This window comes from Alosa sapidissima, chromosome 4 (assembly GCF_018492685.1).
Source record: "Alosa sapidissima isolate fAloSap1 chromosome 4, fAloSap1.pri, whole genome shotgun sequence".
NCBI lineage: Eukaryota > Metazoa > Chordata > Actinopteri > Clupeiformes > Clupeidae > Alosa > Alosa sapidissima.
Window position 1 is genome coordinate 33970950 of NC_055960.1, and position 16855 is coordinate 33987804.

The 16855-nt window shown below is 43.6% G+C and overlaps 2 long non-coding RNA genes across 2 annotated transcripts; one reads left to right on the top strand and one right to left on the bottom strand.

Moving 5' to 3' along the window:
* Positions 1-13230: 13230 nt before the first annotated feature.
* On the top strand, positions 13231-14261 carry LOC121707191. Its single transcript, XR_006031258.1, has 2 exons — positions 13231-13651; positions 13882-14261. It is a non-coding gene; the product is annotated as an uncharacterized LOC121707191 (long non-coding RNA).
* On the bottom strand, positions 13982-15136 carry LOC121707189. The gene is made up of 3 exons (XR_006031256.1): positions 15039-15136; positions 14421-14516; positions 13982-14165 (listed from the first exon to the last, which is right to left on the bottom strand). It is a non-coding gene; the product is annotated as an uncharacterized LOC121707189 (long non-coding RNA).
* Between the last annotated feature and the right edge of the window lie 1719 nt (positions 15137-16855).

The following is a 16855-nucleotide window of genomic DNA, read 5'->3' on the forward strand; positions in this document are numbered from 1 at the left end:
AGTAAGGTCTAGAGACCAGCATAAATAATATAGACAAATAGGAGAGTAAAGTGTAATGTAGACAAGGTAAAATAAAAGACTATTTCAGTGCAAGAACAGGTTGAGGTAATAGGGTTATAGCCATTCATTCATTCAGTATTGTATCGGAAGCCTGACCGCAGCCATTGATCATTGATCATTGATCATGTGTGCTAATATAGCATGAAAAACAGTGTAGCAGTAAAACAGTAGTGAAAACATTAGGCTGTGTACAATAGTAAAACAGTAGTAAGCAGTAGTGGGCAGTCAGTACTCAAAAAACATGGACATGGAGAGGGTGGAGAGGCAGACAGACTAAGCAGAGAAGTCTATCTCTCCTCTTCCCTTTAGTGAGGCATTGAACAGTTCAATGGCCCTAGGAACAAATTACTTCCTCAGCCTTTCAGTTGTGCATGGCAGTGAGCGAAGTCTCCAGCTGATCAAGCTCTTTTGGTTTTTGATAGTGCTGTAGAGCGGATGGCATTCATTGTCCAAGATGTTGATCAGTTTGTTTAGGGTCCTTTTGTCAGATATTGAAGTGATGCACTCCAGTTCAGCGCCCACTACAGAGCCATATCCTCCACAGCATACCACTGCATAGAAGAGGGCGCTGGCCACAACAGACTGATAGAACATCCTGAGGAGCTTGCTGCACACATTGAAGGACCGCAGCCTCCTCAGGAAGTATAGCCTGCTCTGTCCTTTCTTGTAGAGTGCATCAGTGTTGGCAGACCAGTCCAGTTTATTGTCCAGGTGGAGACCCAGATACTTGTAGGTGCTTACCACCTCCACATTGACCCCATCAATGGAGACTGGTAGCAGAGCGGGCTTAGACCTTCGGAAATCCACCACCATCTCCTTGGTCTTTGAAGTGTTAAGTTGAAGGTGATTGAGTTTGCACCACTGCACAAAGTCCTCCACCAGGCTCCTGTACTCCTCGTCTTGCTCGTCCCTGATACACCCCACAATTGCAGTATCATCAGAAAACTTCTGCATGTGGCATGACTCGGTGTTGTAGCAGAAGTCAGATGTGTACAGGGTGAACAGGACTGGAGAGAGCACAGTTCCCTGTGGCGCTCCGGTGCTGCTGATCACAGTGTCAGAGAGGCAGTTCTTCAGTCTGACGAACTGTGGTCGCTCGGTCAGGTAATCTGTAATCCAGGTTACCAGGTGAGCGTCCACACCCATCTGCAAGATCTTGTCTCCCAGTCTTAGGGGTTGGATGGTGTTAAAAGCACTTGAGAAATCAAAGAACATGATTCTTACAGCACTTTTCCCCTTGTCTAGGTGAGAATGTGTCCTGTGTAGAAGATAAGTGATGGCATCGTCCACGCCCACTTTCTCCTGGTATGCAAACTGTAAAGGGTCTAGTGCATGGCGTACCTGGGGTCTGAGCATACCTAAGACCAGCCGCTCCATTGTTTTCATCACATGTGATGTTAGAGCGACAGGCCTGAAGTCATTAAGCTCGCTGGGGTGTGGTTTCTTGGGAACGGGGTGAGACATGAGACGCTCCCCCAGTTCAGCAGCACAGGCCTTGAGCAGCCTTGGACACAGTCTGTCAGGCCCGGCTGCCTTACGAGGATGGAGTTTTCTTAAAAGTTAACTTACTTGGTCCGCTGAAATGATGGGGGGGGTGAGGGGAGTGGAGGGTGAGGAGGAGGAGGGGTGCTTCTGTGAGGGTTGTCTTGTGGCTAGAGACTGATGGCCATTGGCTGAAGCCATTGTTGTCGCACTGCTCATGGTCACCATGTGGGGGAGAGGTGCGATAGCCTGATCAGCAGTGATGATGGAGGGGGGGGAGGGAGGGGAGGGGGGCAGCATCTGAGGTCTGTGTGTCTGATGGCTGTTGACTGAGGTCGTTGTCACCTCTTTGTTCGTGGTAGCCATGTGGGGGAGGGGTGCAATATCCAGTGATGGTGGGGGTGAGTGTTGCACTGGTACTGAGGTGGGGTGAGGGCTGGGGGATGGGCAATCGAACCTGTTGTAAAAGTGGTTCAGCTGGTTCGCCCTGTCCAGGTCTCCCTCCACAGAGTTGCTGCTCTTCTTAAAGCCAATGATAGATTTCATACAGTCCCACACCTCCTTCATGTTGTTGTCCATTTTCCTTCTGTAGTCCTCCTTAGCCTCTTTCAGCTTAATCTTGAGTTCCCCCTGTACTCACCTCAGCTCTGCCATTTCCCCTCCTTAAACGCCATCTTTTTCCTATTGAGAAGGGTCTTGAGAAGGGAAGGTCATTAGTAACACCTGGGCCTGTCAAATATATTTCATGTCAAAATGGCTGCTGTGAAAAAGGTCCATTAAGGCACTGGCAGAATTGTAAAAGGTAGTGATACTATGGTAATGACCCACTATTGATTGACCCATTGATACCTGATACAATCATTGACATGTTCAGACACCATAATGGCCCACTATTGATGGGTAGATTGACCCTCTACTGATAGATAATATGTTCAATTTAAACAACAGTCATTTCTTACAGTACTTTCTTCATGATGCAAAGATTTTGGTCGTTGGTTCCTCTTTATTATTTGTCACATATTTGAGCTAGACCAAGCAGAAATGTATAGTATAGTATATATACTTTTTTGATCCCGTAAGGGAAATTTGGTCTCTGCATTTAACCCAATCGGTGAATTAGTGAAACACAAACAGCACACAGTGAACACACAGTGAGGTAAAGCACACACTAATCCCTGCGCAGTGAGCTGCCTGCTTCAACGGCGGCGCTCGGGGAGCAGTGAGGGGTTAGGTGCCTTGCTCAAGGGAACTTCTGGTCGGGGCTCGAACCGGCAACCCGACGGTTACAAGTCCAGAGTGCTAACCAGTGGGCCACGGCTGCCCTGTTGTTCTCTGAAATGTTCTCATCACTCATAGTCGTTCCTCTTTTCTCACGCCATATACTGTAGTCTGCACAGTAAGCAAACAGTCCCTTGATCATTCATCTATAGGTCATCGTGTAAAGGAACTGTTATGTGATGAAAGTAATGATGAAAAGACAGATGGCATTGTTATTGAGGTAGAATAGCATTATGTAAAAAATGGATTAAATGTTAAATAATGTAAATAATGAATACATATAAACAATTATGATGTACCATGTCTTGTCTGCAGAGACAGTTTATCTGTATGTAAAATATAAGGCCAGATTTGGTACAAATCATTTTATAAGACTGAAATTAGACTTAACAGACAATTCTGATTCTTTCCCATGCAAATGTGGAGGTTATTTTGCCATGACTGTGAATGCTGCTCTAGTATATAACCCAACAACCCTGTTTCCCACAGGGCATGTGCAGTTGAGGACATTATCTGTCATTATCCAATTTAAGGGTAATGAAGGCACAGCAGTTACGGTATTTCAAAATATTTACTAAAACGTGGGAGTGTTAACCTCTTAATGTCGTTAACTCCGCCAAAAGTGATAAAGTGATAGAAAAGTCAATTTTTAAATCAGTACCTTAAGATTAAAGTTCACTTTATTTGTAATTTCTCTACTCACGTACACAGAAGAAACAAAATATTGTTTCTCGTCAGTTTCAGGCAGTGCGTTTAAAAAGACAGTAATAAATAGGTACTTAGAAATTAACAAACTCACAGACACACACACACACACTCATTTCCTGCTAGCACACTCACACACAACAAAGTGCAATGCTTGTGAAGTGCTTGGGGGTTTTTTCAGTTCAGTATGGAGTCAGTAGATCTTGTATGTATGTGTGTGTGTGTGTGTGTGTGTGTGTGTGTGTGTGTGTGTGTGTGTGTGCATGCATGTGCTTGTTTATGGGGAGGGGGCGCAGTCCGTTCACAAGCCTAACTGCTTGATGGAATGTTCAACATCCTGCTGGTCTTCCAGCTGATGTTTCGGTACCTCTTCCTGGCATGAAAGAAAAGACATGTGAGGGGTGGTTGAGGTCCTTGTTGATGGCAGTGGTTCTATGGACACAGCGCTGGTGGTAGATCTCCCCCAGGATGGGGAAGGGGAAACACACAATCTTGCTTGCTGTCTTCACTATCCTGGGGCACGTTTCCCAAAACCATAGTTGCTAACTAAGTTGTTGGTTGCAATGCTATTTCCCATTGCCAACCAACTAAGTTGCTAACAGGTTAGCAACTGGTTTTAGGAAACTGTTCAGATGATGCCCCTGTTCAGATGATTTTTCTCCTGTGCACTACAGCCCCCAAACCAGGAAGTGAAGCCGTAGCTCAGGACACCTTCGATGGTGCCCCTGTAGAATGTGTGGTAAGATGAGTAGTATTGTATAGACCAGAGCCATATAAAGGTAGAGTTGCGACAACTCCATTTACGCTAATGTTCCATTTTTTTTCCCAACAATGGCAGCTAATGGAAGCCTCAAATAGTTCCCGGAAGTTAACAATAAATAATAGCCTAGCAGCAGTGCAGTTACAGCAGTATAGACTGTTTGTAGCCAACATTTCAGACTCAGATTTACATTCCTTTGCCTCATCCGAATAATAATAATAACAGTAGTTGAGACACTTTTTGCCCACACAAAATCAAACAAAAAATAGATACTGAAAAGAAGTGATTTTCCACACAATATTCCACATGCCATTTCCTTAGCTTGTAGACTAAAATATTATAAATCAATAATACCCATAAGTAGTTTATATTTTCCACAATTGGCTCAAAACATAAGGTGCATTTTTTGTCTTGACTGTGTCTCTACTGTACCCTATAGAATACAGTTGAGACACCTACCTGCAGTTGAGACACCCATCTTTAATTATGTATAGTTAACTAACCATTAGTTGGAAAGTTGAATAAATAAAACATAGCAATTGCAAAGTGTTTGTAGTTCAAATTCATTCATTTTATTTAAATTAGCGTTGGTTAAAAGGAATACATCATGAACAAAATGTGACACAGGAACAGATAGCGAACAGTAGCCTACAAATGGAATGTTCAAGTAGCCTAACGCAATCCAATATGTGTCTCAATTGTCCCCCGCTGACCACCTCACACATTTCTCTAGATTTTGCAACGACCTTACATGACACAATGTCATAAAACATGCCAGTTTTTAGGACACAGAATAATGTTTGTAATGATACGTTACGTTTAACAGTAACATAAGTGTAATGAGCTATTCATTGTCGAAGGTGCATGGTGAAGTGCAATTCTTACTTTGGAAAAAAAACATTGCTGATATCCTTAGATGGGAGATACCTAGATGCGCAATGCTCATCTAGGCTATGGATTTAAGTGGCTTAAAGGAACCATATGTAAGATTGTGGCTAAAACTGCTACTGCAATCAGTTTCTGTAGAGTGGCGTATCCCTTCCCCCTCCCCGCTGACTCGAGGTTGCCAACCCGGATGCCGAAACACTACTGACTTTGTGATTACTAGATAGGTGGAGGGTAGTGCGTCAGGCCAAAACACAACATGACATGACAAAACACAACATCAACATCAGTTGAGGGCTGCAACTTCACTTTTTAAATGACAATATTTTGGCCAGACTACTGTTGTCAGTGATATAAGTATTTGAAATGAACATGATTTCTTAATGTCTAGTGACATATCAGGGCCATTTTATGATTAATTGAAATACATTTCTTACATACGGTTCCTTTAAAGGCAGCAAAAGTGGGATATAGTGCAACTGCTTCCCCAAAACAATTCCTCCATAACTGTGTATTTAATCGTTTGATATGTGGATAACTTTCAGTGGACTAAATCACAAGGCTAGCTGGTTTGTATGGTGAAGCATATAGCCAACCACGTTTGCAGCTGTGAAGCTGAGTTTGTTGTTAACATTGTTGGTAACTGTCAGGGAATTTAACCCCAACAAATACAAGAACCACAACGCGTAGTATGGCTTTGCCCACAAACTCCAGTACTAAGAGGAGAGCCTGCTAATGTAAGGAAAAATTCCTCACACCATCAGTCTCTGACTGTCACAGCCACACCAAGCTCTCCATCAACCACGCCCACTCTTGACTCTACTGAAAACACTGCTTCCCGCTCACTCTCCCCTGTCTACTAACAGGCCACACCTGCCCTCGTTGTCCCTTGTTTGTCCTAATTGCCAGCACTATGTAAACCCCTTTGTTTGTTCACTCATTGTCTGGCTTCACACTGAGCTACACGGACTTCAGCTCCTTGCCTCTTGAATCTTGCAGAGAAGAAGCCCACCAGTTAAGTTGACTTTTGTGCTTGCCTTTTGGACATTTGCATTTCTGTGAAATCGTTGGACTCTTGCCTTGTTTCCCTTTGAATTGATCCAGTAACTCCTATGTTTGAAACTACTCCTTCCAAGTGTGTCCTCTGAGAATTGAAGAGTCCTGTTTTCCATTTCTATGTTTGAATTCATGCAAACCAACAAGTAAAATCTCAGAACTTGACTTCTCTGTGCCTTGAGTCTGTGTCTCGTAACAGAAAGCCAGACCAGGCAATGGATCAGCCTACAATCAATCCAACCCCAGACCACTTTCAAAACCTGATGGACGAGTTCGGCCAACCACTCACAGCAGCAACAGCTGCTACTCCGCCGCCTCCTCAGCAGATCCAGCAGATGCCACAGGCCCAGCAGATGGCTCCAACAGCTCCGGTGATTGCCCACACTTGCATGTGGTGAACCCTACACCTTATTCAGGGGACCCTGAAGGCTGCAAGGGGTTTTTGCTCCAGTGCTCCTTGGCAATAGAGATGCACCCTCACCGGTTCCCAACTGAACGCTCACGCATAGCCTACATCATCTCAATGCTGACTGGCCGTGCCCTCCAGTGGGCAGAAAGCGTATGGAACAACCCCAGAGAGGTCACTATCTCTTGAGAACTTTATCGCTCACTTCAAGGACGTGTTCGGGATTCCAGAGAGGGATTCTACCATCCAGACCAAACTCTACAACCTGAAGCAAGGTAGAAGCTCAATCACACAATATGCACTGCGTTTCCGGATACTAGCTGCATCTAGTGGCTGGAATGAAGCGGCTTTGATAACCACCTTCCGCCAAGGGCTAGAACCTTCTCTCCGCCTGCACCTGTCTTCCTATGATGACTCCATTGGATTAGAATGATTCATCCAGCTCGCTATCAGAGTCGCCCATCGCCGTGAGGCCTGCATGCAAGATGCCAATGTGCTAGTACCAACCCCCAACCACATGCCGAAGGGTGATGAACCAGAACCCATGCAGGTGGACACCACAAAGCTCAGTCCCACAGAGCGCAGCCGTCGGATGTCACAAGGACTCTGTCTGTACTGTGGATCAGAAGGACACATCATCGCCAAATGTCCAGTTCGCCCACCACGTCCAACGGTGAGTTCAGTCTATGCTCCTGAAGTGCATCTTAAACCTCTCCTTATCCCTGTTTCCCTCACTGTTGCCTCTTCCAAACACATGGTTTCTGCACTCCTTGACTCAGGCTCCGCTGGGAACTTCATATCTGGATCCCTTTGCCATCAACTCCAGCTCCCGACGACCCGCAGCTCCACAATCTTCACTGTCCACTCAATAGTGGGAAAACCTCTCGCCCGCAAACAGGTACAATTCCAAACTAATGTTCTAGAGCTAAGTGTAGGAAGCCTTCATGTAGAGCCCATTAGTTTCCTAGTGTTAGACAATGCTACAGTCGACATAATACTAGGCCTGCCCTGGCTAAAGAAGCACTCACCTGCCATCTCCTGGACCACGGGTGAAATTCTCCGTTGGGGTGAATCCTGCCATGGGTCATGTTTTCCCCATCTCCCAATCCCACGGGCCCACACTGTCCCCCTGTCCTCCTCGCCTCCACCCTTGTGCCTACTTCTCCAAGAAGCTCACGGCTGCAGAGCGCAACTATGACTCCATCAGCAGATGTCCGCCAATTCATCGCCCGCTGCTCAGAATGTGCAATGACCAAGACTCCACGCCACTTGCCAGCTGGCAAACTCCTCCCATTACCCATTCCACAAAGGCCCTGGTCACACCTAGGCGTAGATTTTATCACAGATCTCCCTCCTTCCAATGGCGACACCTGCGTTCTTGTCATCGTAGACAGGTTCTCTAAGGCCTGCAAGCTGATTCCAATGAAGAGCCTCCCAACAACCCTCCATCAACCACGCCCACTCTTGACTCTACGGAAAACACTGCTTCCCGCTCACTCTCCCCTGTCTACTAACAGGCCACACCTGCCCTCGTTGTCCCTCGTTTGTCCTAACTGCCAGCACTATGTAAACCCCTTTGTTTGTTCACTCATTGTCTGGCTTCACACTGAGCTACACGGACTTCAGCTCCTTGCCTCTTGAATCTTGCAGAGAAGAAGCCCACCAGTTAAGTTGACTTTTGTGCTTGCCTTTTGGACAATTGCATTTCTGTGAAATCGTTGGACTCTTGCCTTGTTTCCCTTTGAATTGATCCAGTAACTCCTATGTTTGAAACTACTCCTTCCAAGTGTGTCCTGAGAATTGAAGAGTCCTGTTTTCCGTTTCTATGTATGAATTCATGCAAACCAACAAGTAAAATCTCAGAACTTGACTTCTCTGTGCCTTGAGTCTGTGTTCTTGTCATCGTAGACAGGTTCTCTAAGGCCTGCAAGCTGATTCCAATGAAGAGCCTCCCAACAGCAGCAGAAACAGCTGATGCATTATTCACACACGTTTTCCGGAACTTCGGCCTTCCAGAGGATATCGTGTCAGATCATGGGCCCCTAGTTCATCTCTCGATTCTGGCGGGCCTTCCTGCAGGAAATTGGTCGCTTCCTGCGCACATTCTGCCATGACCGCCAAAACAGCTGGGACCAGTTCCTCCCCTGGGCCGAATATGCACAAAACTCCCTGCGCCAACCCTCCACTGGCCTTTCCCCTTTCCAGTGCATGCTCGGTTACCAACCACCACTCTTCCCTTGGTCTGGGGAATCATCCAATGTCCCAGCCGTTGACTCATGGCACCGTGAAAGCGAGAGAGTTTGGAACAAAGCGCACCACCACCTGCAGAGGGCTGTCCGCCGTCAGAAGCAACATGCTGACATCCACAGATCCATTCCGCCTGAGTATGCGGTTGGGCAGAAGGTGTGGCTGTCGACCCGAGACATCCGGATGCATCTCCCCTGTAAAAAGCTAAGTCCCAGATATATTGGCCCCTTCACTATCACACAGAAGATAAATCCAGTCACCTTCAAGCTGCAGTTGCCTCCTAGTTACAAGATTCATCCAACTTTTCATGTCTCGCTTCTCAAACCCTATCATTCACCTCTCTCTTCTCCCACAGAGCCTGGTGTGATTGCGGATTCTCCACTGCCACTCCTCCTGGACGAGGGTCCCGTCTATGCGGTGAAGACCATCCTTGACTCTCGGCGCCGCAGGGGTCGTCTAGAGTATCTGGTTGACTGGGAAGGTTATGGGCCCGAAGATCAATCGTGGGTCCCCCGAGTTGACATCTTGGACCCCACCATGCTCGTCGACTTCCATAAAACCCATCCCAGCCGACCAGCCCCTCGTGGTAGGGGTTGACCGCGTCGCCGTGGCCCCTCGTCCTTCGGGAGTGCCCCCTGGAGGGGGGGGGGTGTAATGTCACAGCCACACCAAGCTCTCCATCAACCACGCCCACTCTTGACTCTACGGAAAACACTGCTTCCCGCTCACTCTCCCCTGTCTACTAACAGGCCACACCTGCCATCGTTGTCCCTCGTTTGTCCTAATTGCCAGCACTATGTAAACCCCTTTGTTTGTTCACTCATTGTCTGGCTTCACACTGAGCTACACAGACTTCAGCTCCTTGCCTCTTGAATCTTGCAGAGAAGAAGCCCACCAGTTAAGTTGACTTTTGTGCTTGCCTTTTGGACAATTGCATTTCTGTGAAATCGTTGGACTCTTGCCTTGTTTCCCTTTGAATTGATCCAGTAACTCCTATGTTTGAAACTACTCCTTCCAAGTGTGTCCTCTGAGAATTGAAGAGTCCTGTTTTCCGTTTCTATGTATGAATTCATGCAAACCAACAAGTAAAATCTCAGAACTTGACTTTTCTGTGCCTTGAGTCTGTGTCTCGTAACACTGACTCTGCAGCCCAGCTGTGTCTTTTATTGTACACATGCACACAAAAAATAGGAAGCAAGACATAGCGACTTTATTGTGACATACTCTATCTCACCCACACACACAGACAGGGTGCAGTTCCTGTCTGTCTGGGTGCACACTTGTACTCTCTGTTCTTAGAACTCAGCACAACAACATTTAACTTGAACTCTCTGTTCTTAGAACTCAGCACAACAATATTTCTGCTTACACAAATGGTTATACAATGATAATAATCATTTCCTTACAGTAACGTAAACGTTTCTTCAGTTAGGAGCAGTAGCCTACTGTTTTTTTTATTTTTTATGTTGCATTCATTTTCATTGGCAAAAGCTAGCCTAATATGCATGAGGACCTATTTTATTTATTATGGACATATAATATAAAAAGGACATATATTTTATTTATTATGAATTAACATTGGTACGTCAACAAACACAGTACAAGTTAAAAATCACGATGGTACCATGAAAGATTCAACATTACATAGATAAAGACAAAAAAACATGTATGCAATTCAGACGCTAGGGAAGGTTATAAGAGATCACAAAGCTTATCCAAAACAAAATGAACAGACTACTACTGTAACAGTTCGTATTGCTTTAGGGTTATGACAGAATTTAAGTTGATTAATGTACTGTTTAAGCTCATTCTTATAGGCCATAAAAGAGGGCTTGCTACCAATAAACTTACATTTATGAATGTGAAATTTAGCTAAGAGAATAGATTAGATTAATTATGTATGTGTGTGCATTTTCTTTGGAATCAACTTCTGACAAGCCAAACATACATTTCCAAAACAGCACAACATTTTCACCAATATTTTCTGAAATAAAAATACAAAAATCCTGCCAGAATTTGCGGGTGAAGGGGCAGTGCCAAAATAAATGTACAGAACTTTCCGGACAGGTGTGACAGAAGCTACAATTCATATCAATATCTAGTTTGTATCTCTTTACAATATACGACTTAGCTGGGTAAATTCTATGAATGAGTTTAAATGAGACTTCCTTAACCTTATTCGTAATACAGTATTTATTAGGAAGAACCCAAACCCTCCTCCACCTAACCCCATCCACAAGCTGATTCCAACACAACATTGCAGAAGGAGCAGCAGCCACATCTCTCATGACTAGAGCTCTCATTAGTCTGCTGACACCAAATTCATTTGACAAACATGCTCTGCCCACTGCAGTGTGTGTTGGAGAGAGTAAGATAATTTTTTCATAACTAATTCTTGGTTGGGACCTAAATAGCATACACACACCAGATATAGATTTGAGGGAGCTGCAGTATAGCATCAGCACGGTCATATTACCCCAGCAGGCACTAGTCCAGTGAAGGATTGTGTAAACCCCATCCCCAGAAACCAGTTTCAAACCAAGCTTGCGCTGATATGATGCATGATCACTGATCAAATTGCTATTTTCTGACAGGCTGAGTACAACCATGCAGGTTTCTGAATCTCAAGCTCTATAGCCTAGCATCTTAATGCTGTATTCACAGCATGGTGAAGGACAAACGGTGACAAAATGCTGTTGTTTATGAGTTCATAGCCTGGTTATTGATCAAGGACTATATCACGTTTTAGCCTATATTATATTTATTATGATCACTCGCATCGCATTACCATGGGGTTACTGTGTAGGTAATGCTACGGTTAACTTAACATGCCCACCATTACACTGGAGAGATGTTAGAAAACTTTTGAACTTTTTTTTTATTCTCCCGAGACGCTAGCTACTTAAGGTAGTTCGCTCATTATCTCAGATCAGTGAAGAACTACCAGAGAAAACGTTGGGGAGAAAACTCAAACAAGTTAATGTTAGACTTAGACTAGCTGTGTTACACTTTCTTGTTGCAAAATTAAAATCTCCATGCGCTTTTGTAGGCTACACGCAGTCTCAAAAACACTGTTTACAGCTCTTGAGTCACGTAGGTCATTTTTTTATAACGATAATTTAGATAGGCCTAGGCTACGCTCAGACCCGCCGGCAGACACAAAATCACGGACGGGCATTACACCTTTCCAGGGGGGGCACGGGAACTTAAATTGATCACGGTAGTTTAAAGGGGTGATAGAATGATGATATAGGGTATTTTGTGCTGGTCCTTTAGGTCTCTGAATAGGGTGTGTAACATTGGTTGGGCTGAAAATGGCATATGTGCTGTTCTATGCGCCCTAATGCAAGCCTGGTTAAAAGCCCTAGAATGAAACGAGAGGTTTTCTTCCTTTTATGGTATGCTCATGAATATTTAGATAACCTGCGTGCTGATTGGTTGGTTTACAACGAGCGAAGCTCCGGAGCAAAGACGCAAACATGGCCGACAGCACTCACTGAAACAGCCAAGGTGGAAATACTATGGAGACATAGGTGTTGAGCAGCATATTTGAGCCTGAATCAGAGGAAGAATCTGAAATAGAGGAGCAACCAGTCGCGCATAGATTGGAAATGACTACTTCAGAGTGGTAAGTTTTGTCATTTACTTGAGTTTGCAACACGTAGCCCAGTTAGCTAGATGTAATAGCACGTTAGTGTCGTAGACTAAGTTAAACATTGCATTAGGTTCGTTTTTAGCATTGTAAGCAACAGAAGTTATTAATTTGCACACAATCAAATGTTTTACAACTTGTACCCTTGTGCAATTTTTGTCAAGATGTCCAGTTAGAAACTAGCTGAAAAGTTTGTAGCCCGTCGTGGGCAGTTCAGGCTATGCTCTAGTGAAAGGAGTGCTGCTTGCAAGGAAAGTACTCGTTTTAGTCAGTAAGTATATTCTCCTGGTGAATAGGTCATCTGATTAGGAGTTACATACATTATTGTAGTGGTAATATGCGATCTTACAACAGGACGTCCAATTAGCTGGGCAGGAGCTCTGTGCAGTTCGTAGGCTATAATGTTATGGCTGAAGTGAAACGAGTAGCCTACTGCTCGCGTCAATGAAAATATTACGTTTGTAACATCAGTAGGTCTAATGTACTCGTGTAACTACTATCCTGCTGATTAAGTCATCTGATTATCGAGATTTTTACGTTCTTTCCATGTAGTAATGTATGATCTTACAACGGGACGTCCAGTTAGCTGGGCAGGAGCTCTGTGCAGTTTGTAGCCTATGGCTGAAGTGAAACGAGGTCAACGGAAATATTACTAGGCCAATTTGTGTCAATTCAAAAACACTTATTTATCCCCAAGGGGCAATTTACATAGTAGACTACAATGGAGTAGAGTACAATAATCAAAAATCCTATAAATATCACTGTTTAAAATACAGTAGGTACAGTCAGTGTAATGTAATCTTGTAACTATCCTGCTGACATCTGATTGAGATTATTACCTTCTTTCCATGTAGTAGCCTAATATGTGATCTTACAACTCTGGTAACTAAAACTGGAGACATTTGCTACTTTGTGCTACCTGCTCATTCAAAATTACGAAATAACAGCAGGGAAATTATGTTTGTTTTTACAGGTTATTAAAAGAATGACCCAGGTTCCTGAGGAGCTGACCTGAATGACCATTATGGCCTCAATCCGTTGTGCCTCTATATTCTTTGCAAAATGCAATGAATATTTACAGAGCTGACCATGGCCGTTTGAGAGTCAGAGGAATGGAAAGGTGAGGACAATCTGATACAAGTGTTAGCAGTTACAGTATAGAAAATAAAATATTTTTAACCAATACACATTCATTATTGGTTCAGCATATTGCAAAAACACAGTTTGATCAACACCACAAAATGATAAACTTTATTTTTTTTTTCAACAATCGTCCAGTGATACTCTGATGTAAAATATTAAAAAATAAATAGTAAAAAAATTTGCTTTTCCACCCTGTTCTCGTTGCAGGCAATGAAGTGACTTGGCCTACAGGTCTTTTGTGAGCAGGAGCTGGGGTTTCCTTAGAAGAAGCGTCCGTGTCATGATCCCCTTGTGTGTGGTGCTACGCATATGGAGGGAGCTTCCGGATACTTCAGGGCAGTACGTTGGATTCAGACCCCTTTTCGACTGAACCGTGACACATGTTCAGCAACAGCATCCTCCATGGAAGGTCTGTCAAGCTGAGCACACAAGTCCTGGGGCACAGGAATCCGCTGGACGGCATCCCAATAAGGAAGAGGGTCTTTGATGATCTCGAAGAGGACAAGAAAGAGGACTTATATTGGATACTGTAATACAGTGCATTGTAGGCTGTATACTGTACAATAAACAAATTGTATGGCCCTGAACATTGTGCTTTGTTTACAGTACTGATGATGATTTTGACACCAGTAGCATCAGGTCTAAGACAGCCTGTTGTGTGTGAATCGATAAGTTCTTTTTAGTGCCTATACTGTTGCACATTTTGATTTGTTGTTTGTAATAAAAACATATTTTATTAAACTTACAAATTGTTTGGCAAGTCTGTACATAGTTTCCCCTTGGCTGTCTTCTGTTGTGGGGACTCAGCATTCTCATTGAAGTGCATGGCTGCTAGATAAAACCTAAACCAAACAACAGAAATGTTGCAACACAAGTGAAAGTCACTTTTGCATGCACACACCAAGCTGTTATCTCACAGCAAAAGCATTTGCTAATATTCTAAGCCCCGCAAGATGCCACACTTGGGGCATCTGTTTGGCATGCTGCCGTTCTTGTAATGTTCTAAAATAAGAACGTGCAAATAAATTCATTGTATCTAGACAACACGGTTTTCGACATATCGACTAGATATCATTTGAATTGATAACGTGACGTTGTTTCCACTTCTGACGTCAAAAACGTATGTGTTATATGGGTATGGGTTATATTACAGCTTAGCAACCAAACCAAAGATCCTTGATTACTAGCTCCGCTTGAACCCTCTCTGACCAAACTATCGTGTTACTCAGCTTCAGTTAGTTAGTTTTATCCGAATGACACACAGGAAAATTAAATAGCCTTGCCAATGAACTAAATCACACATTCTACTTGCTAGATACACGTTAGCATGGTTAATAACTGCTTAGCGACAAAATAATACTTACAGCATGCGGTTGTGATGACCTTACGGTCGGAACAGCCCCTCGTTTCAGTAACAGCAGCTTAGCAAATCCTGCTTAACTGTACAAGGTGTTGAAAACTGTCTTCGGTGAAATGTTTTGCAAATTAATAACGGAGTGTCAAACTTTGCAGGTATCTTCTGGTAGAAAAACATTATCCATGCCCCTCGAACTTTTGAATCCTTGGGAAGACTATGGAAAGTCTCAACTCTATTTGTAGCCTAAGTTTCAGCCTGGAACACTGCATTTACGACCGTGGCTCATTTTCGATATCCTTGAAGAACTGTCTGCTTTATAATTCCTGTGGAAGTAAACGAGCAGGCAGCTAAACTAGTGTTTGTCTCATCTTCGCTCTCCATTCACGTTCCTGGGCTCAGAGCACCAGTGGGCTGGTCTGTATGTAAATTTTGAGGCGTGACAAATGTACAGGCCAGGCCAACATTACCTAATGTTCCTGATTGATAGCTACGGAATAATACAGATTTTACAAGTTTTATTTGCTACTTGCTAGATTGACAAACGTATAATATAGGCAGGGCCGTTTCAAGGAATTTGGGGGCCCCAAGCAAAATGGACATGGAGCCCCCCCCACCCCACCCCACCGAACGCAAAGCCTACAGCATAGCCATACAGTTTAAGTTCACCTACAGTTTATATAAATACAAAATTTTGACAGTGCAAATACTGCAGTTGCATATATATACTGTGCATTAGTTTTGAACATTTTGAACATTTGAACATTTGCAAAAACACCACCATACCATAAAATCCAATATAAATGTAAACAAGTGCACAATAACTAAATCCAACATACTTAAACACACACACACTCACATTAACCTTTTTTTAGTTTAGACTTTTTTTAGTGAGAAAATAAAACACTGCCATCTTATGCAGAAAAAGGATGCATTGTTCAAACTATAAAGAGTGCAGGTTGTATAGCAATTTAAAAATCCAACATAAATAGAAGTACACACACACACACACACACATAGGATTAACCTTTCAGCCCATCTTCATCAGTGGAGGTATCCTTAGGAAGAGCCTGAGGGCTGAGAAATTTAAGCAAAGAACCTTGAGGGAGAAAGAAAAGATATGTTAGCATTTCCATATTTTGATATTTAGAAGGGATGCAGCTGCTTTCACAACTACCAATGCTTACTGTAAAAACATCCCAAGCTAATGTTATACATTGACCTAGGCCTACTTGTAGCTTAACATAGCATTTAAGCATTCTGCTGTTTGAGAATTAGACAGTCGCACCTGGTGCTTTAAAGACAGTAAACAGCTGGCGTGCATGAATACTACTAGACATGAAAGTTCCAGTCTTCTTTGATGCATGGAATTTATCGTGTGGTTTTCCTAACCCCCATTAGATTATCACAGTCGAATAGTTAGTATAGCAGAGAAGCTATGCCACTTTCATCAAAACCTATTACAAAGCTATAGCAATGTTATGTCATTAAAGGAGAATTCCGGTGTGATATTGACCTAAAGTGTATTGAAACATGATACCGAGTGTGAACGTATGTCTCATAGCCCATCTCGACTTGTCCCCTGCACTCCAAAATCTGGCGCTAGTTAGCCGATGCTACCAACAACTTTTTCAGTAGTGGTGCTTCGGCATCGGGCTAGCCATGCAAATAAATCACTGTTTTACACCCATTTACGAGGCTCAATGTATCTCCACACTTCATTGGTAGACTTCCTAGGGCCCTGACATTTAAAACGAGACATTGAGAACTTTGAAAAAGCACTGGTAGTTTACTTACAAGACGATTTATACAGACAGTATCTTCACG